General features: G+C 51.4%; 1 protein-coding gene across 2 annotated transcripts in view; it reads right to left on the bottom strand.

The window, feature by feature from the left end:
• The window catches only part of SCN4A (sodium voltage-gated channel alpha subunit 4), a 53,604-nt gene extending 35,207 nt beyond the window's left edge, over positions 1 to 18,397 (bottom strand). For both annotated transcript variants that reach the window (XM_086356965.1, XM_086356966.1), the window contains exon 1: positions 18,122 to 18,397. The gene's annotated coding sequence lies outside the window, so the exon portion shown is untranslated. The remainder of the gene's footprint in view (positions 1 to 18,121) is intronic.
• Positions 18,398 to 24,008: the final 5,611 nt, after the last annotated feature.

Genomic DNA, 24,008 nt, shown 5'->3' with positions numbered 1-24,008 from the left:
GGGCAGCTCTGTCACAGTGGGCCCAGACGCCTGAGCAGTGCCCAGGCCAGTGCGGGCACTTCCTCAGGCTTGGTCAACAGGTGGGGAGGGCGGCCCGGGGAGCGGCCGGAACCATTGGGCAGAGCAGGCCACACCCCCCTGCCTGACTGCCCAGCTGCTCCCTCCCATCACCCGGGGAGTCGTGTTTCCACGGGGATGACTTTGCTCATTCCTGCCCGCCCCATCCCTCAGCTGCTCATCGGCCCTGTCGTGTGCGTGGGAGTGTGTGTGCACGGACACGCACGTGTGCACTTGTGCACACACAGAAGTGCGCACACCCAGCTTGAAACCCCTCCTCACACTGACCCCACAATTGTACCCACCACTTGCCACACACCTTCTCTCCTTCATCCCCATCACTGGTCTCACTGTCCGAACAGAAGACATTGACCTGCCAGATGGCCCTGAAGAGACCATGGCCAATGAGCACCCTCCCGGTTCATGGGCCCCACTTGGCACAATTCTCTGGCCTGATGCTGCCCCCTCCCTCCTTTACAGGAGCCGAAGTGAAGGAGATCAAACCAATCAATCCTAAAGGGAATCAACCCTGAATATTCATTGGAAGGACTGATGCTGAAGCTGAAGCTCCAGTACTTTGGCCACCTGAAGGGAAGAGCCGACTCATTGGAAAAGACCCTGATGCTGGAAAAGGTTGAGGGCAGGAGGAGAAGGGGATGACAGAGGATGAGATGGTTGGATGGGCACCAACTCAATGGACATGAGTTTGAGCAAACTCCAGGAGACAGTGAAGGACAGGGAAGCCTGGTGTGCTGCAGTTCATGGGGTCACAAAGAGTCAGACACAACCGAGAGACTGAACAACAACATCAAAGTGGGATGACAGAAAACCAGAGACAAACTGTCCAACCGGGGCCCCAGCACCGGTGGAAACTGCTGGCCAGAGTCATCAGAGCCCCCAGCAGTCAGACCTGGTGGTCTCTGCACAGCTGACCCTCCCTCAAGCATCTCCCGGCCATAGCCTCTCCTTCTTTTTAAATATTAATTTATTTTTGCCTGGTCTTTTGAAATATTTGTTTGTGTGGCATGCACAGTCTTTACTTGTGGCATGTGGGATCTAGTTTCCCATGCGTGCATGCTCAGTTGCTCAGTCATATCTGACTCATTGCAACCCTATGGACTGTAGCCTGCCAGGCTCCTCTGTCCATAGGATTCTCCAGGCAAGAATATTGGAGTGGATCGCCATTTCCTCCTTCAGGGGCTCTTCCTGACCCAGGGATCGAACCCATGTCTCCTACGTCTCCTGCATTGGCAGGTGGATTCTTCACCATGGAGCCACCTGGGAAGCCCTGACCAGGGATCGAACCTAGGCCCCCTGCACTGGGAGTGCTGAGCCTTAGCCACTGGACCAGCAGGGAAGTCCCCATAGCCTTTGTTCTTGAGAGGAGTGCGGCCTCCCCATCAGGCTGCTCTCTCTACATCTGCTCTGTGAGCTCTTTCTTCCTGCCCCTGGAAGATGCTGCTTCTCCAAGGCCTGGTCTGCAGCCCTGTTTTTGGTTTTGTTTTTCACAGCAGGCACCTCTCCCTGTGCCCTTCTCCTCTGCTCTGGGAACAATCACCATCCCCCTCCTTTCATGGTTTCTGTTCACACTCTCTGCAGTGGCCCCAAGACAGGTCAAGTCATGGCTCCTCTTCTTGTGTAGCCTTCACAGCTCTTAGGTCAATGGTGACTCATGCTCTGCTTGTGTGATGGGTGTCTGTCTCCCCTACCAGAATCCTCAGAGACCAGGGCTTGGGGTCACCCTGAACTGGTGCCTGGCACATTGGTACCGGACCCACAGCTGGCACAGCTAGCCTGGCACTTCCTCCTGCTGGCCCCTAGCTGGCCCCCAGTGGACTCCTCATCCCTCCCTTTGGAATTTGCACTTGGTCCTAAATTCCCTGCTTCCTCCTCCCCTCTTCACCAGCCCTGGAGCCACTTAGCATCTGGTTGCTGTGTTATATGAGTGGGTGGATGCCCTCCTTGGCTAGGCCAGTGGAGGCAACAGTTTTGGTTGGTGATGGCCAAAATCATCCCAGTGGCACATCTGGTCAGTTCCCAACCTCGCCGAGGCTGCCTCCAGCACCCACCTGTCTCTCCATCCTGCAGGAGGTGCTTCATCACCCCTCACCTGCTGCATTCAAACAGCCTCCCATCTGCCTCCCTGCCTCCCACCTGGCTCTCCTCCAATCCACCATCCCCATTTCTTTTTTTAAAAAATTATTTTTATTTATTTGGCTGCACTGGGTCTTAGTTGCAGTGTGAGGGATCTTTAGCTGTGGCATGTGGGATCTAGTTCCCTGACCAGGGATCGAACCCCGGCCCCCTGCATTGGGAGAGTGGAGTCTTAACCATGGACCACCAGGGAAGTCTCTACCCCCATTTCTAAAGTCATAAATCTGTTCAGGTCACCCTCTGCTTAACCCTTCGCTGGATTAATAATGCGTCCATAACCAACAAGGGCCTGCTATAAAGCACAGGGAACTCTGCTTAATGTTACGTGGCAGCCTGCATGGAACGGGAGTTTGGGGAAGAATGGATACATGTACATGTATGGCTGAGTCCCTTTGCTGTTCACCTGAAACTATCATAACATTGTTAATCGGCTAGACCCCAATGCATAATAAAAAGTTTATTTAAAAAGTGCGTCTGCATTCCTCCATGTGGCTCCCAGGCCCTCCATGACCCGATTCCTGCCTCGCCACCCAGCCCTTCTCTACAGGCACCCACCCTCTAGCCATGTTACTTCCATTTTCACAAATGGGCCACACAAATTTTCACTGAAGCCCGTGCCTCCTGAAGCACTCCTTGTTTTTGTCACCCTGGAAAGCTTTAATTTGTCCTTCCAGGCTCAACCTACACATGAACCACCACCTCCAGGACACCTTCCCTGGTGACCCTGGCTGAGTGGATTTCTCCTTTGGATCACCTGTGTGCCTGATGCTGAAGAAGAGTTTATCAAATGAATGAATGAATGAGAGGGCTCTTCCACCTGAGTTATTTCTCCTTTGAGCCCACTCTGAACTAAAATCATGAACAGAAACTGGATCTCCTCTGATATGGCTGCTTTGAGCACTCCCCTCCCCCACCTCCTACTACTCAGCTCAAGTGCCGGGTTGTGTAATCCTTGAGCTTCTCCTTGTTTTCTGCCCTTGACCCTGAGATTCCTCCCTCTCCATCAGCCCCTCAGACTTCACCTCCCTCTTCCAGCCTCAGTTACAAGAGCCATCATAATCCCTCCTTGAAAATACTGTTGGGGAACCAAAGAGTCTATGCTTGGAATCCTTCCAGACTTCTCTCTGTGTACCTTTTTATCTGGCTCTTCATTTTTACCCTTTATTATCCTTTATAATAAAATGCTTTTGAATTGTGGCTTTGGAGAAGACTTTTGAGAGTCCCTTGGATGGCAAGGAGATCAAACCAGTCAATCCTAAAGGAAATCAACCCTGAATATGCATTGGAAGAACTGATGCTGAAGCTGAAACTCAAATACTTTGGCCACTTGATGCGAAGAGCTGACTCATTGGAAAAGATTGAGGGCAGGAGGAGAAGGGGGCAACAGAGGACAAGATGGTTGGACGCCATCATTGCCTCAATGGACATGAGTTTGAGCAAACCAGGAGATAGTGAAGGACAGGGAAGCCTGGTGCACTGCAATCCATGGGGTTGCAAAGAGTTGGACATGACTTAGCGACTGAACAATAAAATGCTTACACTATAATAGTAAAAAATATTCCCTTGGGGGCTTCCCTGGCAGTCCAGTTTTTAAAAGAAAGAAAGAAAAGCAAATACCCTTAAGTACAGCCTTCTCTCCGCCCCTCACCAGCGGGAACCTTCATCTACCTGGTAGCCCAGCTATGCTCTGCCGGAGTCAGGGCCCTGAGCTGCTGGGTGCTACTGCTGCCAAGGCAGGACCTGGCTGGGTTCCCATTGCCTTTGTGATTATAAGCCCAGGTTTTCCCTGAGTGCCACACTCCAAGTATAGGTTTCCCTGTGAGTCTCACTTTTCTTCTTTTTGAGAACTATTTCGTGCTTTCTCTTCTTTCCTCCAACTGTCCCCTCCCCATCCTCTCCACAGTGCTCCCAGCTGATGACTTGGTCTCAGTCTTCACACACAGGATCCATGACACACAGTCAAACCAATGGACCTAGCCTCACTGCCCGCCTCTTCCTCCTCCATCCTACCAACAGAAGAGGCAAGACCAGGACTTCCACTTCGGCTTGGGCCCCTCATTCCACTTGTCTTCCAAAGGGCCTCCTCCTTTATGTATCTTCTCCTTCTCCCACCACCAGCCCCTCCCTCTCAGTGACCAGGCTTTCCCATCTTCAAAATAATGGTAGCGGTGACAGAAAGCACCCTCCTGTCTCCACGCCTCCCTTCCTTCTTTTTAAAGAGATGTTTTATTTTTATTGATTTATCTGGCTGCACCGGATCTTAGCTGAGGCACAAGGATCTTCGATCTTCGTTGTGGCAGATGGAATTTTTTTTTTTTTTTTAAGTTGTGGCATGCAGGATCTTAGAGACATGGCATGTGAAATCTAATTCCCTAACCAGGGATGGAACCAACCCAGGTCCCCTGCATTGGGAGTACAGAGTCTTAGCTGCGGACCCCAAGGGAACTCTCACCTCCCTTCACTCTCGCTCTATTTTTCTGCCTCTCTTCATGGACAAACTTCTTGGAAAGTGTCTACACCAGCTGTCTTTACTTCCTTACCTTTTATTCCCTCTCCAAAACACTCCAACCTGGCGTGTGTCACCTCCCACACTCCACGGAAGTGGCTTTTGTCAAGTCACTAGCAGTCTCGATGCTGCCAAGTCTGCTGCACACGTTTCTGTCTTCACCTCCCTCAACCTCTTAGAAACATTCAACCCAGTTGGCCGTGGCCCGCTTCTGGGCAGGCTCTACCCGCTCAGCCTCCATGACAGCTCACCCATGCTTGAATTCCTGCCTCTCTGGCTGTTCCTTCTCAATGACCTTTGTGTTTGTCCCTCTTCCTCGCCCCAGGGCTCTGTCTGGGTCTGGATGGCATCATTCCTATGACTGTAGATTGTGTTATAGGAGTATGGTAACTCTCTCCTCTGAACTCTAGACTGAAATACTCAACTGGCTACTGGACCCCACTATGTGGATAATAATAGGCAAGCAACCAATAGCATCTGGAATGAAACATTTGCCCAGGGACCTGCTTATAGCACAGACAACTCTGCTCAATAATATGTAACAACCTAATGGGAAAAGAATTTGAAAAAGAAGAGATACATGTATATGTATAACTGAACCACTTTGCTGTACACCCGAAACTAACATAACATTGTAAATCAAGTGTGTTGTTGCTGTGTAGACCCTAAGTCCTGTCTGACACTTTCTGCAACTCCATGGACTATAGCTTGCCAGGCTCCTCTGTCCATGGGATTTCCCAGGGAAGAATCCTGGAGTGGGTTGCCATTTCCTTCTCCAGCAGATCCTCTGACCCAGGGATCGACCCCTCATCTCCTGTATTGGCAGGCGGATTCTTTACCACTGAGCCATCAGGGAAGCCCCACATCAACTATACTCCAATATAAAATAAAAAGATAACAGAAATATATTCTCAAACAGATAATCCAATAAAAAATGGGCAGAAGATCTAAATAGACATTTCTCCAAAGAAGATATACAGATGACCAAAATGCACATGAAGAAGTATTCAACATTGCTAAAAAGTCTAGATAAATAATTCTGGAGAGGGTGTGGATAAAAAAGGTACCCTACTACACTATTGGTGGGAATGTAAACTGGTACAGCCACTATGGAGAAGAGGTTTCACTCCCGAAAGGGGTTACAGGCAACTATTAAGCTTCAGGACACAGTCCACCCAAGACCGCCCACATTTCTGATATCAACCGCAAGGTTAGGTTTCTCAAGGTCACTGTCTTTTTCACCCTCTTCCTCAACCCAGGAGATGGTACCACCATCCATCCAAGCCTCAAATTTGCTCAAATCAAAAGCTGAGACGTCTTTGTGAATTCTTCTTCTCCCTCATCTCTATATTCGGCCTGTCCAAAGTTCTATTAATAACATCTCCAAAACACACAACTTCTGTTTCCCCTCACCCACCCCGGTCCGTATCACAACATTTTCTTGCAATAGCTGCCTGCTTTTGCCCCTGCCCTCTCCAAACCAGTCTAGTAAAGAAGCAGTGGGTGCTGGTTTATGTAAACATTAAAAAAAATATTTTATTTATTTATCTGTGCCAGGTCTTAGTTGCGGCACGCAGGATCTTCTATCTTCGTTGTGGCAGGATCATTAGTGGTGGCCTGTGGGATCTAGCTCCCTGACCAGAAATCAAATCTGGGCCCCCGGCCTTGAGAACATAAGATCTTAGCCAGTGGATCACGGGAGGTCTCAGTGGGTACTGTTTTAAAAATAAGAAACTAATCATATTGTTTCTCCTGCTTAAATTTCTCCAGTAATGTCCTATTGTGCTTAGAATAAAACCTAAACTTCTTTTGGTGGCCTCCAAGGCCCTGGTGATCCAGCCTCTGTCTATACCTCTTCACCTTTGTCTGCTGATCTATTCTCCCTGCTGACTCTGCCCCAGTCCTTCCGGCCTCCTTCCAGCTTCTTGACCACTGAACTCATGTCTGCCTTTGGATCTTTGCTCTCTCTGGAGCTCGTCTCCTATCTCTTCACATGGCTCTTCCTGCTCACTTTCCCATCAAGCCTCTAATGTCCCTTCTCCAAGAGGACTTCTCCTCCTCATCTCTCTGTCCTAGTCCTTGTACTTTCCATGATGATGTATTTTCCTTGACATTATTTATCATAATTCTTAATCACTTGTTTATTGGCCTAATTTCTTTGTTTATCTCCTTCACCAGACCAAAATGCCGAGAGAGCAGGAACTCTGTCCAGATCACCACGGCTGGTCCCAGGCCTGGGCACTTGGCAGACACTCAGTGAGTGGATGAGGCTTGGATATAGATCTTTCTTGGAATAAGATGGATTCTGAAAGGTTTCATCCATCCGTCTACCCACCCGTCCATCCATTCATTCTGTTCCTAAGTCAGAAGCTGAGCTAGCCCTGAGTAGGACATAAAGATGCACCAGCTATGCATCCTGCCTTCCGAGAGTTGATAGCTGGGGAGACAAGGGCACAGAAGCTATGATATGAGGAGACAGAGATGTCCGCCCTAAAGAAGGGAGCAGAAACTAACACAATATTATAAAGCAATTATATTCCAATAAAGATAAATAAATAAAGAAGGGAATTGACTGTGCTACGGGAGTTCGGGTGGCTGAGTGGGGACTTCCAGACCAGGGAAAGGAAAGATGTGCCTTTTCAGTTGAGTCACAAAGGATGAGGGAGTTATGGGTGCAGGCAAGTGAAAGGGAAGGACACTCTAGGAAGAAGGGACAGCCAGAGCAAATGCAGAAGCAGGACCTAGGGAGCTATCCTGTGTCAGTCTTGGGAGGGTTTGGAATCTGTTTATGGGCTTTAAAAAAAATTATTTATTTCTGTTTGCACTGGGTCTTTGTTGCCGTGTGGGCTTTTCTCTAGCTGTTGAGTGGGGCCTACTTTCTAGTTGCAGTGAGCAGGCTTCTCGTTGCGGTGGCTTCTCTTGTGGTGGAACATGGGCTCTAGGGCATGTGGGCTTCAGTAGTTGTAGCTCACGGGCTCAGTAGTCGCGGCTCCTGGGCTCTGGAGCACAGGTTCAGTAGTCGTGGGAGCATGGGCTTAGTTGCCTCGTGGCATGTGGGATCTTCCTGGAGCAGGGATTGAACCCACGTCTCCTGCATTGACTGGGGGATTCTTTACCATTGAGCCACCAGGGAATCTCTGTTTATGGGCCTTGGGGAAGTGGGCTGGGCAGCTAGGCCAGGGCCTTGAAGACCACATCTGGGAGTCTGGACATCATCTCCCCGGTTTGGAAAGCCCTCCCAGGGGTGCTGGGTTGCTTACATTGGCCAGTGTGTAGGTGGCCCCTACTCATCCTAAGAGTGTGTCTAGAACAGAATGACAAGCTGTGCTGTTTGCAGTGGCCCCAGCGGAGAATGAAAAGACATCTGGGGTGTATGCACGGCGACTTTCTGGCAGGGACAAGCACTGATAATGTCCCATGTCAGTGGGTTGGGTGTCTTGCAGGCAGATCACCACATGGCCCCTCAAGTCCAGCCTGGAGTAAAGGGAGCCATGTGACACCTCAAATCCTCCTTCCACCAGCCACAGGATCAGTCTCTGGCCTCAGAGATGGGGTGTTTGAGGGCCTGGAGGAACCTCTTCTCATGGGAAAATTTTTAATATTTATTTTAATTTTTTTTTTTGGCTGTGCCAGGTCTTAGTTGCAGCACTCGGCCTCTCTGATCTTTGTTGCTGCTTTAGTTGCAGCATGTGGGATCTAGTTCCCTGACCAGGGATCGAACCTGTGTCCCCTGCATTGGGAGTGTGGAGTCTTAGCCACTGGACCATCAGGCAGTGCCCCTCCCCTCCACTCTCCCCCCACCCCCACCACTGAATTTAAGAATGTTAGATTTGCAAGGACCAGAAACATGGAGTCCAACTCCCTTATTCTGCAGATGGGGAAACAGGCGTTGAAAGGAGCAGTAACTCCCTACTCCCCAGACCACACATTTATTCCTTTAACAAACATTTCCTAAGCATCCACTCTATGCGGGGCTCTGTTTGGGGAGTCAGGGATACAGGAGTGGCGAAGTCCCTGTCCTCACTGAGCTTGCATTCCCGAGGGAGAAGGCAGATAATAAATAGGGAAGCAAATAAGATAATTTTAGAGAATGATAAATGAAAGGCTCAGCCAAGACTAAAACCCTGTTACGTGGGCACCAGAACTCAGTTAGGAAGTGAGAAGCTCCGTCGGAAACTGTGTCAAAACGGAAGTTTCGGCGGAAGTCGGAGTTAAAGTTTTGGAAATCTGGAGGCAAGGGGTGTGAAAGGAAGGGTCCGGAGTCAGGGAGCCAGGTTAGGGCCAGCTGTCCCTGGGCAGGGAGCCGAGGGGGAGGACGCGGGAGGGTGAGGCAGCTCTTCTCTGGGGCGGGTCCAGCCCGGCATTGTCTCCCTCTGTGGGGCTGCCAGATCGGAACACCCAATTCCAGATATAGTCTGACCGCAAAGAGACAGGCCTTTTCTCCTTGGCCTGGCCACCCATTGTGTTCATTCATCCCAAGATGGCATTTACATTTGCAGCAGCCCACCTACAAGGGGAGTTTACAGACACCCCCGGAGTTTTCATCATGAACTGTGGCCATATCAGAGTTTCACCATCCTGTAATTATGCAACTGACTTTTCTCTTTTAAATCCAAGTGGAGCTCAACAAAATATTAGCAAATCAAATCCAACAGCATATAAAAAGGACTATACTCTACAACCAAAGGGGATTTACCCCAGGTATGCAGCACAGATTCAACACTAGAAAATCAGTTAATTTTTATAATTATTTATTCATTTGGCTCTGCTGGGTTTTAGTTGCAGAATGCCAGATCTTTTTTTTTTTTTTAGTTGTGGCATGTGGGTTCTAGTTCCCTGACCAGGGATGGAACTGGGCTGCCTGCATTGGGAGCACAGTGTCTAAGAAAATTAGCACAGGAAAGTTCCGAAAATCAATTAATGTTAATCTGTCATATCAACAGGCTGAATAAAAATCCTTTACTTTGCCAACAAAGGTCCGTCTAGTCAAGGCTATGGTTTTTCCTGTGGTCATGTACGGATGTGAGAGTTGGACTGTGAAGAAGGCTGAGCGCCGAAAAATTGATGCTTTTGAACTGTGGTGGTTGGAGAAGACTCTTGAGAGTCCCTTGGACTGCAAGGAGATCCAACCAGTCCATTCTGAAGGAGATCAGCCCTGGGATTTCTTTGAAAGGAATGATGCTAAAGCTGAAACTCCAGTACTTTAGCCACCTCATGCGAAGAGTTGACTCATTGGAAAAGACTCTGATGCTGGGAGGGATTGGGGGCAAGAGGAGAGGGGGACGACGGAGGATGAGATGGCTGGATGGCATCACTGACTCGATGGACGTGAGTGAGTCTGAGTGAACTCTGGGAGTTGCTGATGGACAGGGAGGCCTGGCGTGCTGCGATTCATGGGGTCGCAAAGAGTCGGACATGACTGGGCGACTGATCTGATCTGATGGTCATATCAATGAATATAGAAAATGAATTTGACAAAATCCAACACCCATTCATGATAAATGCTTTCAGCAAACTAGGAATAGAAGAGAACTTCCTCAACCTGATAGAGAACATTTTCCTAAAAAATCCTACAGCTGACATAGTACTTAATGGTGAGAAACTGGAACTTTTCCTACTAAGATCAGGAACAAAGCAAGGATGTCACCTCTCTCCACTCCTTTTCAATATCATACTGAAGTTCTAGCTAATGCAATAAGACAAGAAAAGGAAATGAAAGTTACACTGATCAGGAAGGAAGAAATAAAATTGTCTTTGTTAACAGATGACATGATTGTCTTTGTACAAAACCCAAAAGAATCGGCCAAAAACAAACAAACAAACCCCCTCTTGGAACTAACAATGATTATAGCAGAGTTTCAGGATGTAAGGTTAATATAAATTCAGGTGGTGTTATTCAGTCACTAAGTCACATCCGACTCTTTTGTGACCCCATGGACTGTAGGGCCACCAGGCTCGTCTGTCCATGCGATTTCCCAGGCAAGAATACTGGAATGGGTTGCAATTTCCTTCTCCAAGCGATCTTCCTGACCCAGGGATTGAACCCATGTCTCCTGCATTGGCAGGAGGATTCTTTACCACTCAGCCACCTGGGAAGCCCAAATTCGGTGTAGGATTTTCCATCTACCTCCACTTAAGTGCCCCTCATTCATTGCACCTCTTGACCTGCAATCTTCTGTAAAATCTTGATTCTCCCCACTCAGTTCAAGACCAATCCCTCACAGTTGAGTGCCTATGATCCTAATTGTCCCAAATTACTGGCCAAACAAAATTCATGACAGACATCCCCACTTCCTGCCACTATATGATTCTAGAACCTTCTCTCTTGGGACACCAAGCTTCCATTGAGGGTCCTTCAAACCACCTCGATGCACTGAATTGGCCTGAAACCCCTCAAGGAGCCTCAGCCATGCCCTGCCAGCTTGGTAACAGTTGCTGTGGGAAACCTCTGGAAGACTGAGAATGGATGAGACCTGCCCCTCACAGCCTTCCCGTTCACTCTAGGGCACATTTCCCAGGATGCAGAGATGGTGGATGACTTGCTGGCCTTGCTCAGTCACCATCTTTCTTGCCAACCAAACATGCCCTTCATCTCTAGTAAAGCCGCAGTCCAGGCTCAGGCTGTTTCTCTCTGGATTGAGAGCAAAATTACCCAGCTGCTGCTGTTGCTGCTGCTAAGTCACTTCAGTCGTATCCAACTCTGTGCGACCCCATAGATGGCAGCCCACCAGGCTCCCCCGTCCCTGGGATTCTCCAGGCGAGAACACTGGAGTGGGTTGCCATTTTCTTCTCCAAGGCATGAAAGTGAAAAGTGAAAGTGAAGTCGCTAAGTCGTGTCCGACTCTTCACAACCCGTGGACTGTAGCCTACCAGGCTCCTCCGCCCATGGGATTTTCCAGGCAAGAGTATTGCAGTGGGTTGCCATTGCCTTCTCCAAAATTACCCAGAGCTGCAGCCAGTCCTCAAGCTTCACCTGCAGTGAGGGCTCAGACTCAGGACTTTCTGGGAGGCTGAAACAGATCAAACTTTCTCTGTCCTGGCCAAAGACAGCACCGGGCATCCTGGTGGCCTACTTCCCAAATTCCTGCATTTCTGCTGTGGCCCAGCACCAAGAATGCAAAATGGATCCCTACTTCCCGTCCCCCTAGTTGTAAATCTCAAATCATAGCTTTTTCTCAGCTGGGGCAGGCTGGGGGTAGGGATGGGAAGGGGGTAGCTGTGTTGTTTCTCTGCCAGCACTTAGAGCCTCAGCCTTGGCAGGCCAGGGGCCTGGAGGAAGTCACTCCAGATGGCCCTCCCCTCTGGTCTGACACCCTCTGTGGAGGAAATCTGCTCCAAGAGGTCTTAGAGGGCAGCCTGGAGCCTAATGCAGAAACCTCTGGATACTCAGGAGCTATGAGAGTTCTGGAAACCTTCAGGGTCACACGGTGGGGGGATGGGGAGGGATTACCCTGGACAAGGAGTGAGCTAACGCTGATGACACTTTCCAGTTGGGGCTCACTGGGTTGAAATAAGCCTCCCTTTGATTTAACCAGCCTGATGATTTGTCCTGCCTATGGGGAAAGAATGATCGTAGTGTGGCCACATTTATTTTCCACTTACTGTTTGCCTCGAGATGGGTTCCCAGGAATGGGTTTTCCCTCCCAAGTGAAGTGAAAGTCGCTCAATTGTGTCTGACTCTTTGCGACCCCATGAAGTCCATGGAATTCTCCAGGCCAAATTCTGGAGAGGGTCGTCTTTCCCTTCTCCAGGGGACCTTCCCAACCCAGGGATCAAACCCAGGGCTCCAGCATTGCAGGCGGGTTCTTTACTAGCTGAGCCAAAAGGGAAGCCCAAGAATACTGCAGTGGGTAGCCTATCCCTTCTCCAGCGGATCTTCCCAACCCAGGAATCAAACCAGGGTCTCCTGTATATGAGGGAAGCCCCTCCTCTCCTATGACTGAGCCTTAAATCAAAGGAATTGATCTTATCTCAAGGTGTAAATTCCAGGCCTCATCAGCATCAGCTCGGGGAAGATTCTATTAGGAGTGGGAGTGGGTTGGTTCCTCTGACCCTCAAACCTCAGTACATTCACCTGTCATCCTGACATGTGTGGGCCTGAGAGATGGAGGCCCAATATATTTCACTGAAGTATAGTTGACTTAGTGTTTCAGATGCCCAGCAGGGTGATTCAGTTATAATATACACCTATCATTTCCCAGATTATTTTCCGTTATAGGTTTTTACAAGATATTGACTATAGTTCCCTGTGCTAGACAGTAAAGCTTTGTTGCTTGTTGTATATCTATTTTTTAAAATTAGAAATCTAGCACTGAGAATTATTTCTTGATCGAGAGCAGCCATCCGTACGTTCATTTGGTGTTTAACGCATGCCAGGCCCTGTTTCAAGTGCTTCGCATTCATCATCCCAGCGACTGAGTGGTGCAGCCAGGATTCGAATGTGGCTCTCGGAGGGGCCAAATCCACGTGCCTGCTACCACAAACACAGCGTCCCTCTGGCTCGCCCAGTGGGGGATGGTGCTCAGCCGGCTGCCCTCCCCCAGCCTGGGGCATGCCCAGGTTGCAGTCCCCTCCAGTTTCCCCCTGGGCTGGCCTAAGCCTCACCTGTCTGTCCTCTTCAAAGGACAGACCAGAGTCCTCGGGCCAAGCCCCTGAAAGGCGTGGGCTCGGGTGGGTGTCTGGCAAGCCCTGGCAGGCCCCAGGCTCAGGCTTCCCGGGGCCTCGAGTTGGGAGTTGGGAGTGGTGGGGATTAAGGGCCCCCACCTGTAGTTTGGTAAAGAGCCTTTGTCAAGGTCTGGTTTTTCATTTGCACCAATCAACTCTAAAATACCCTCCCAACTTCCTCAGCAGCCAGCTTGCTCCTACACAAACACACCCAACACACCCAACACACACACACACACACACACACACACACACACACACTTGCTCACTCCCTCGTTGCTTCTATGAGTCATTTCCCAGCTGCTCCAAGGGGTGGGGAGGCTAATTAGTTCCATCCAAGCCTGGGGCTTCCTGCCCTCTGCTAGCTCTCTCAAAGGTGCTCCCAAGTATGGTGATGGGGGCTCCATGGACGGTCCCCCTCCAAATTGTGTGTGCACAGCCTCATCTACACACATATCCACAGTCACCTTGCCCATCCTCAGGCAGACTCACCCCTGCACACAGGGCTGCCTCCCCTCACCCTGCAGGCTCCCACCTAGGTCAGCCCCTGGAGCTGCCAGCCTCTGTTCTTCTCTCTGCCACGCACTCTCCGCACTCCCAGACCATGGCTGCCAGGCCTTTTTCCTGCCTTAGGTCTACCCAGAGGGTGAGAAGAGGATGGTTCGAAACTGATTCTGAGCCTGGAGAGTTCCAGGGCCAATCTGGCCCCGCTTCCCTCCATCAACCCCTAACCATCTGGGTAGCATGGGCTTTGACCCTTTTCACCCCACACATGGGCTCTAGGTCCCTGCTGGGCTCAGGGAATTGGATGAGGAGCGCTTGGAAGAGCAGCCCGCAGAACCTGAGCCTATAACCTAAACCCCCAAGGGGTGTCCCGCCCCTTTATCAGCTTGGCTTCGCCACTCAGAGAATTTGGTTCAACCCCAGAAACTGCTCCAGGGATGTTTTCTCACCAGTGACCCTGTGGAAGATCCTTCTCCCAAATTAGGCCAATCAAGAACTTAACAAGCCTCAAAAAAGATAAGAGTCACCTGCAGCTCTTACTAAAATGGGAGGCTGGGGTAGGGGGAAGCTCGGCTTTGTCCTTTACTCTCACAGCGCTTAAGGCAATACCTGTAAACCACATACTCTCATCAGGGGAGCTCTGCTGTCGGTATGATAAAAGCCTCTCTTGGTAGGAAAAAACCCACCTCCTCCCAGGTATGTAGGGTACCCAGAGCTGGACGGGGTCTAATGCTTCCTACCAGGCACCCCCAACTTATAGCTTCTTCTCCCCTTCTGTTACTCCCAGCCCTCCAACAACGAGACATTTATTTCAGAGTCATAACCTGATAACAAGCGCAATTATGAATTCCTGGTTAACACTTATATACTTGCCAAGCACTATGCTGGGCATTTCACATGCAGTGAGCTCATGTAATCCTGACATGATCCTATTGTTATTATTCCATTTGGCAGATGAGGAAACGGAGGCACAGAGAGGATAAGGAAGTTGCCAGGTGTTATTTATGTAGTAAATTGGGGCTGGAAACCTGACCCCTGGGGCTCTCGGAAGAGACCCTGGCTCTGAACCACTAAGGTATATCATCACCCCAGTGTCTAAACTGGGCCATGACCTTCTAGCCCCTGGGGGGGTGGAGGAGGGGCTGGCACCTGGTTTCACAAACCAGTTCAAAAACAGAGCGGGGTCTGGTGACTCTTGTGGGTTTTGCACTGTGCGTTTCTGCTAGGCCTCCCAGCAGAGGGCAGGGAGGCCTGCAGGGGGCAGGGGGCAGCCTGCCCTTTGAGGGGCACCACGGCTCCCCTGCCATCCCCACTGCCCAGTGGGCTCCTCGAGCCCCTCCCACTCCTCTGGCTGTCCCATGCCCTGCCGCCCCTCCCGCCACACACACACACAAGGGCTGTTGACTGAAAACTGCAGGGAATAAAAATAGCTGTGCTGACGAGGCAGAATGGGGGCCAGAGTACATGAAAGGCCTGGGGCTGGGGTGGTGGAGGCGGAGAGACCCTGGGATTCCCCAGCCCCATGAACGCCTTCCAATGGCACCGTGGGGAGTCCGGGCCTGTTCCTGCCTCCGCAGAGTTGGGGACCCCTAGGGATGCAACCGGGGACCCACTGCCCCCAGGGTCTCGGGGGAGAGCTCTGCCCCAGGGAGTAGGGGCCGTGGCTACTGTGGACAGAACCCTGGCCCCTCACAAGCCGTGTGTCCCAGGTAAGTGACAGGGCCCTCTGAACCTGAGCCTTCCCTCTAAGAGGACTCGAGGGACAGAGGTCTGTGTAATGTGGACTGGGGCTGCTGACGCTCCCTCCTCCTCCCCCGCCTTCTCTCTACCTGCTCCCTGAGGCCCCTGGGCTCAGATCTTTCATGTCCCTTCTGTGCATCTCTCCTATCACCTGGAGAGAGTGAGCCTTCCCACTCTGGTCTGGAGGGTCCAATCCCTTCTCTCCTCTCTGCCTTGCCTCCCCTGGGAGCCTTCTCTAAACCTGCCCCTTCCTGCCATCACCCACGCTTTTCTCTGTTCTGGTGGACAGAGTTGCCCCCAAAGGCAGGGACTTTGTCAGGATCACCTCCAGCATCTGGCCAGGAGTTCAATGCCTTCAGCATCAGCTTCAGGGCTTCTCCTCCTTTGGGCCTGGGTGGGTCAGGGCAGGGAAGCTGGCTTGGCAGACTTTGACACTCAGGCCAGTCTAGAGCTGCAGGCGACCCTGAGTCCTGAGCCTCCACCCTATGCGGGTCCCGATGCAAAAATGACAAGGAAGCCAGGCAGGGATGGGACCACCTAGGAAGGACCCTTAAGTACCTTCCGTAAACCCCTCCCATCCCCTGAGAGCTGCCAGGCATGAAGATGGGGGTGGGCCTTGGGTTATGTCTGGGCCTCTGCATCATCCCACACAGGGAGCGTGGCTCCAAATCCTAGTGCAGTGGCTATAATCATCCACACCACTGGCCATGAGCAGGGGACTAGGGATGTCCCTGGAAGAAGCTGGAGGGTTCTGGGAGAACCAGCCCTCTGACACCTGCCCCCAACCCCAGCTCTGCACACCTGGGTTCAGTCACTGCCACCGCAGACGAGAGACAACAACGCTCACCTCTGGTTCCGCCCCAACTTCTGTCAGCCTCCTCCCCTCTCCAGACTAGACAGACACGGAAACTGGTCTCTAGCTGCCCTCCCCGAGCTGGCTCATCTTTAGGGGCCGAATTAAATGGCCTTCAAGCCTTCCCAGGTGGCTCAGCGGTAAAGTACCTGCCTCCGATGTAGGAGATAGAGGAGACGCAGGTTTGATCCCTGGGTTGGGAAGAGCCCCTGGAGGAAGGCGTCGCCACCTATTCTAGTATTCTTGCCTGGAGAATCCCATGGACAGAGGAACCTGGTGGGCTACAGTCCATGTGGTCGCAAAGAGTCGGACAAGACTGAGCAACAATTACATCATGTCAAGGCTCCCCTGGGCTCTAGCCTTCCTGGGCTCTGGGGCAGACGCCTGCAGCGGGCAGTATAAATCGGAGGCGGACCTGTCTAGTCTCCACCTGGAAAGCCATCTCCCCACAGGGGGGTGTCACAAGCTCTCATCAGGACCTGGCCCCCTACCCTGACCCCATGCCCTGAGCAGGGTGAGGGGCATTGGGACACAGTACTTAACGGGGCGCAGTGGGAAGGGGCTCAGGCCCCCCTGCCCCTACCAGTACATTCTTGGAAGCCTCCCATCCCACCCCCCTCCCCAGGCCTTCTAGATGCGGCATCTTCAATCTTTTGAGCAAACTCCTCCAACACACACAAAACAAACCTCCCTTCAGCTCCATGAGCTTCCAAAAACATCTTCTCCCATCTCTGCTCAGACCGTCAGGCCTTCTCGGCCAGCCCCTGCCCACGCTCCCTCCCAGGGTCCTGGGTGCCCAGCTCTGCCAGCGAAGGCGGGGGGCTGTGCTCTGCCCTGGCACCACACCCCTGCCCCCCCGACCTCCAGCCCCCTCACCCCAGCTCTAGTCTCCTTCTGAGTCCCCCAGAGACCCTTCAGTGCGGCGGCCCCATGTGGGATGCCCCTCACCCTGGACTTTCTGGCTCCCTGTCCCCACACCCCCTCCACTAAGAGGAGCTGCTCCTCTGCCCACCTCCTCCTCGGTTTCTCCAGGAGAGGAGCCCCAGTGTGCCCCTGGGCAGGGAGAGGCAGGGGCAGTGGGCAGAGCCTGGCCGGCCTCTCAGCCCGAGATGTGTCCTCTGCTGGCATCTCGCAGATTCCTGTTCCAGCAGAGCAAAGGAGCCGCCGCCGCCACCCCCCAGCCGGCCTCCCGCTCTCCTCCCCGCCGCCAGCCCTGCCTTCTGGGCCACTGCGATCAGGCCGAGCCGAGTCACTGCTCTGGGCCCTCCACCCTCCTCCCCTGAGAAACGCAGTCCTGTCTCTGTCCCTTGGGTCATCCCGTCCAGAGCCGAGCCTTAGCGCCTGGGCCGTCTGTGATCAGGACGACGACCCTGGCTGAGGGCAGGGCCGGCTGGCCAGACAGGGGCACAGGCCGACGGGGAGAGGCAAGCACAGGGATCCGGCCAGGGTCATGGCACAAGGACCTCAGGCAGGGTGGCCGCGGAGCGGGGCCCGGCGTGGGCAGGAGGACAGTGGTGCCCGGAGCAAAGTGGTGACTTCCTCGGAGCCAGGCTGGGCTGGGGGCCAGGGCTCCAGGCCCCTGGGGTGGCCTGCCCTCGGGGTGCCCGGCCCAGCGGGGCTCAGGGCGGGGGCGCGGTACTCACTGTTGGACGGGAGCAGACGAGCCTGGAGCGGCGTGCCCACCTCGGGCTGGGGCTGGGACTCTGGGGGACTTGGCCGGGGGGCCGGCCGGCGGGGACAGCTGCTGCCGCTGATGTCACAGGGTCATGAGTGAAACCTGAGGACCCGGCCAATCTTCAGGTGGGAGCCTGGGCCGCGCTTGCCTCACGGGTGCCCGGGGCTCGGCTTGGGACTGCCTGGGCTGGGGGGCCGCTGACCCGGAGCGTGACACACTCAACACGTTCGTCCACTCTCTCTCACACACACGCACGCACACACGCCCACTGGGGCATGCGTCTGAGGCCACAGGCTCATTCTCACACAGGACTCTCCTTTCACACTCGTTCCCAGAAGCACTCCCAGGGCACACACTGGCTGGCACACTCTACACACTCACGGCTGCGTTCCCCGCTGCCCGCTGTCACACTCATACATGCTCAGCCGGACATGTAAACTCTACCCTTCACACAGTCACAAATGCTTGCACTGCGTGTCACACTTATTCAAATGCATACCTGCTACTCACATAGACATGCTCCCACACTCACAGCAGGCTTGTGCACAAATGTGTATTATTACACGCATGCAGCCACATGCACTCTCCTGCCCAGGTGAGCACAGATGTTGCATATCCCAGACACTACAGTTGTATCAAGTGTGTACACACACCACTGTCATGCCCATGCATTTGGGCATTTCAGGCATGTTATTTATATCCGGGTGTTTGTCTGTGCCCACATAACATGCTTCCATTCCCATGTACATAGGGCCACCTATATGTACCTATGGTCATTATATTTTTTAAAAAATATTGACTTTATTTATTTGATTGCACAGGATCTCAGCTGTGGCATGTGGGGTCTAGTTTCCTGGCCAGGGATCGAACCTGGGCGCCTTGCATTTCCCAATGTGCAGAGCATTTTGCCCCTGGGCCACCAGGCAAGTCCCTGGTCACTAGGTTTTTATCAAGTGTATGTCTGTCTGTATGCCCACACCCACATCTCACGCCCATGAACTCCTCCCCCCAACACAGCTGTTTAGCTGGGCCACACAGCAGTCTTGAGGGTCATGTCTCTACCAACACTCCCCCACCCCACTGACTAGACATCTGTCCCTCGGAAGTTGGGGAGGGGAGGGACGAGGGTAGTTTAGCCCCCCTCCCCCACTTCCACTCTGGGGCTGTGGTGACCTCTAGTGGAGGTGTCTAGAAATGACCCATTTCTTGTTGCTCATTAGCTCCTGCCCCGGGGGCAAACAAGAGAATCTCTGAGTGAATCCAGAGTAACTGTCCCCCAAAACGTCCCCCATTCTCCCATACCCCTCACTCCCACTGACTTTTCTGGCAGCCAGAGCTCTGTCTAAGCTGAGACCAGGCCAGAGTGACCTTTGCAAGGGGCATAGGGAAGCCTGGGGAGCTGTCACCCTCGGTCTAGGGGGCTGGCCCCATGGCGCCTCTCCTCCCAGGGGCTCTCCGTGGTTCCAGCTTCAGCATAGTCCAGCCCCTCCCTGGGGGCCAGGCCTGGCTGTGGTCTGAGAACTTCCTGCTCTGCCCAGACTTCGAACATCTCCTCCCAGTGAGTCATTCACACCCTCAGAGGGTGGAAGTCTTGGTGTTTTCACTGCAAGGTTCTTTATCCTGCTTTGCTCACTGACCTAACAACCATTTTCCATGTGGTTGTATTGCTAATGTAGTCCAGCGTCTGCTGGTCCCGACTTCTTCTTTGCTTCTTCTGGCATTCAGAGAAAACATGAGATTTATCTCACATCCTTTGCAAGTTGTCTCCCTGAAACTGCTCCTCAGGGGTTTCTCTCATCACTCCCAGTCCTGATGCAGCTCCAATTTGCTTTGCTGCTGGCCACCATCTGGAATTCCTGGTCAGTGTTCCCTTGATAGCACACTGCTCCCTGTCCGTGGGCACTGAAGGGGAGGTGGTGGGAGGCAGCTGTCATTCCCAATTATGGCTCTGCCCTTTAGGTCTCTGCCTTGCCACTGCCCAAAGCTCTATGGAGTCAGACTTTCTTTAACGAGGAATTGAAGTTATTAAGGGAATTATAGTACATAAGGCGGCAGGGTTGTATGCATTCGGTTGTATGGGTTGTGCACTGCACAATTCTGGGAACCAATCACATCTATAGTCATTATAGATTAGAATATTTAAGATGACAGTTTTCTAGCAGATGGTGGCAAAACATCTCGAGGAAGGGGCTAATTTTTCTGATTTGCACAAGGTTCCATTTGGATTAGGGATGGGGCTCATGGGAAAACAAAAGCTGTGTGTTAAATATGACTTTTTTCCACAGCCCTAGGGGAATGCATACCTCTCTATTGATAACAATATTCTTCCTTTCTTTGGGGAACTGCTCCTTCCCTACTCCAAATATGTGATTCTGGCTGAGCTGCTGATTACAGGACAGCCACCTTGCCCTGGCCACAGAGATGGACATTGTCACCTAGGGCTGGCCAATCCTCTTGGCCACAGTGGTTGGTCCAAAAGCTGGATATGTGACTCGATAGGGTCAATCAAAGGTCCATATAGTTAAAGCTATGGTTTTTCCAGTAGTCATGTAGGGATGTGTGAGTTGGACCGTAAAGAAGGCTGAGCGCCGAAGAATTGATGTTTTCGAACTGTAGTGTTGGAGAAGACTCTTGACAGTCCTTTGGACTGCAAGGAGATCAAACCAGTCAATCCTAAAGGAAATCAACCCTGAATATTCATTGAAAGGACTGATGCTGAAGCTGAAGCTCCAGTACTTTGGCCACCTGATGAGAAGAGCTGACTCATTGGAAAAGACCCTGATGCTAAGACAGGTTGAGGGCAGGAGGAAAAGGAGATAACAGAGAACAAGATGGTTGGATGGCATCACCGACTCAATGGTGGTGAGCAAGCTCTGGGAGATGGTGAAGGACAGGGAAGCCTGGCGTGCTGCAGTCCATGGGATCGCAAAGAGTCGGACACAGCTGAGTGAACAACAGCAAGAGCCAGTGATAGTCCTTCCTGGGGATTTATATGTATCAATACAAAAGAAAGCTCTTCTCTCTCTCCCTGGGATTCTCTAAGTTTGTCTAGAGTAACTGAAGCACCTCTGAAGGTGCCCAGGGTATGTCTGTCAGAAGTGAAAGAGTCTATTTATAGGAAGGGGGGGACACCATACAGATGGGGGGGACAAAGAGGGTGGATTAGAGGAACCTGAAGACACCTGAGTCAGTTACACTATGAACCAACTCCATCACTGTCCTGTATCACATGAGCCCCAAAATGTTCCTTTTATTTAAACTGGTTTAGGTTGAATTTCAGTTGCCCACAAGCCAAAGAATTCTGCACACTAGAATCCCCTTTCAGGAAATCTCATCCTCACCCACAGGAATTGGCCCCGGCACATCCTGTCCCATCTCCCGTCCCTTGGCCTGAGAAGTCAATTTCTTCCCTGAATCATTCAGTCAAGGGTGACTTCCTGGGAGTTTGGCAAGTGCTCCCCCATGGTTGGGGGCACCCCAATTCCAGGGAGCCCAGAAGGGGAGGCTTCTGGACTCCATATCATAGCTGTCTTCTGGTGGGGTGAGACCTTGAAACTGTGTCCCCAGCACACAGCATCCCAACCCCACCGATGTGATCTATGTATGCGTGCTGTGTGTGTGCTAAGTCACTTCAGTCATGTCCGACTCTGCGACCCCATGGACTGTAGCCCTCCAGGCTCCTCTGTCCATGGGGATTCTCCAGGCAAGAATACTGGAGTGGGTTGCTGTGCCCTCCTCCAACAGCTCTTCCTGATCCAGGAATCAAACCCTTGTCTCTTATGTCTCCTGCATTGGCAGGTGGGCTCTTAACCGCTAGCACCACCCGGGAAGCCTGATCTACATGTTTATAAGTCTCCAAAGTACCACCAGGGGCCTTTTGGATAACCTCCCCCCTCCCCGCCCACCACACACACACACATACACACATCTCACAAGGATAACCACAATTTGTAGAAATAACAAAGTTGGAGCCTCTAAGAGGAAAAATGGAATTTCTTTACTGTTACAATTTCAAGACTTCTGTCCACAAATCCATTAGTCTTGTAATTCTGCAAACTGGTATTTAACACCTCTCCTTCAACCGTCATATTCTAATTCCTTCCAACTTGTGCCTCTTTAGGAACTGGGCCCTCCCAAAAGAGCCTGCCACTAGGTCAGTCTCTCTCGGCGTGCCACCTCCTCACCTGTACTGAAAAGAAACACGGACATTTCCAGTTAAATTCTTTTTTTAATTATTATTAATTAATTATTTGGCTGTGTGCCTCTGTAGTTAGGGCCCACGGGCTCAGTTGCTCAGTGCTGTGTCGGATCTTAGTTCCCCGAACAGGGATTGAGCCCATGTCCCCTGCATTGGCAAGTGGATCCTTAACCACTGGACCACCAGGATAGTCCCTCCGCTTGAATTCTTAAAAGGACCCTTGTCTCTCCATTTCCATCTGAGGAAGAGAGGAGGGAGCCACGTTTTCCCATCCCAAGGTTTTTAATGGCTGCACACTTTTCCGGAGTGAATTGCCTCCATTTACATGACCACTTCCCTATTACTGGATATTGGGTAACGTTCAACTTTCAGCTCTTAAAAATAACACTGCAATGGACACATTTGAGTAGGAATCTTTTTTCCATGTCTAGCTTATTGCCAGGAATAGAGACTTTTGGTACATATTGTCCTGGAACATTGTAAAAACAAAACAACACAAAACTGAAGGTGTAAATAAGAGTCCCCACTGAGAAGAAAAGGAAAGGGATTGTGTAGAATGTTCAACACCCCAGACAAAATCATAGTAGGCAGGGTGAAGAGCCAGGAAGTCAACTCCGTTGTTGCACATCATAGCGCTGCCAGATAAGTGTGTGGTTTTCCCATTATTCAAAGGGCAAGGGCTTCAGTTTCCTTTGACAATGAACTCTAATTGGATACCAGAACCAGATGGTTTGACTCAGCCCTGTCTTCCAAAATACAAGCAGTCTCACGTAAGGTTAACATACAATCTTACATGTGAGGTACCAAAATGATCACTCTTCCAGCCTCTTTTCCACAGCCCCCTCCAGCCTGTCCTGGGCTTCCTTTACAGGGAAGGAAGGAGGCTTCCTTCCTGGCCTCCCTGCCTCCAGCTTTGCCTCAGTTTAATCCACGGACCTTTATATTCCCAGACGAATGTTCTTCAGTGTCTACTTTGGTATTTCTCATCATAGGACACAAAATCATCAGAGAGCTACAAAAATAGATTTCCCCCAGAGTTAGCAGCAGCCTGGGCAGAAGACATGGAAAAGGGGTGAGACTGGTGTTTGAATTCCCCACAAAGCAGAGCCTGAAACAAGGACTTGGGAGCAAGTAGTTCATTTGGAGGGCGATCCCAGGAGGCACTGTGAAGGGGTGGAGAAGTGGGGAGCCTGGCAGGGGTGGGCCGCCCTGACAGCTTCTCTATAATGCCCCCCCCGGCACCCCCCCTTCTTCTTTCTTTCTCTTTTGTTCTCTCTCCACACACACACACACACACATTTATACATATAATTTTTTTTTTAATAAGATCTCACGCTGCTTTCTGATTGCCTTGCTTGACTCTGTTGGACATTGTTCCACATCAATTAGATATATTTTGTACCAAAATTTTCAGTGGTGGAACAAGTATTCCACTGGGAAGACACATCCCATCAGACATCTATTCTTTCAAATTCTGGTTGACATAAACAAAGATACGACAAACAAGATAAATCTTCCTAAAACATAGCTATGTACACGTCATCCACTTATTTCTCTCCTGGAAAACCCACCAAGAATTTCCCATTACCCATATGGCAAAGCCTCCCTTCTATAACTTGGCCATGGAGTCTGACCTGGGTCTGCCTGGAACGTCCCT

Source organism: Bos grunniens, chromosome 19 (genome assembly GCF_055505025.1).
Source record: "Bos grunniens cultivar Pamir isolate PY7600 chromosome 19, Bosgru_T2T1.0, whole genome shotgun sequence".
NCBI classification, from domain to species: domain Eukaryota; kingdom Metazoa; phylum Chordata; class Mammalia; order Artiodactyla; family Bovidae; genus Bos; species Bos grunniens.
The sequence above is the reverse complement of the archived record's forward strand: the minus strand, read 5'-3'. Positions and strand labels throughout refer to the sequence as shown.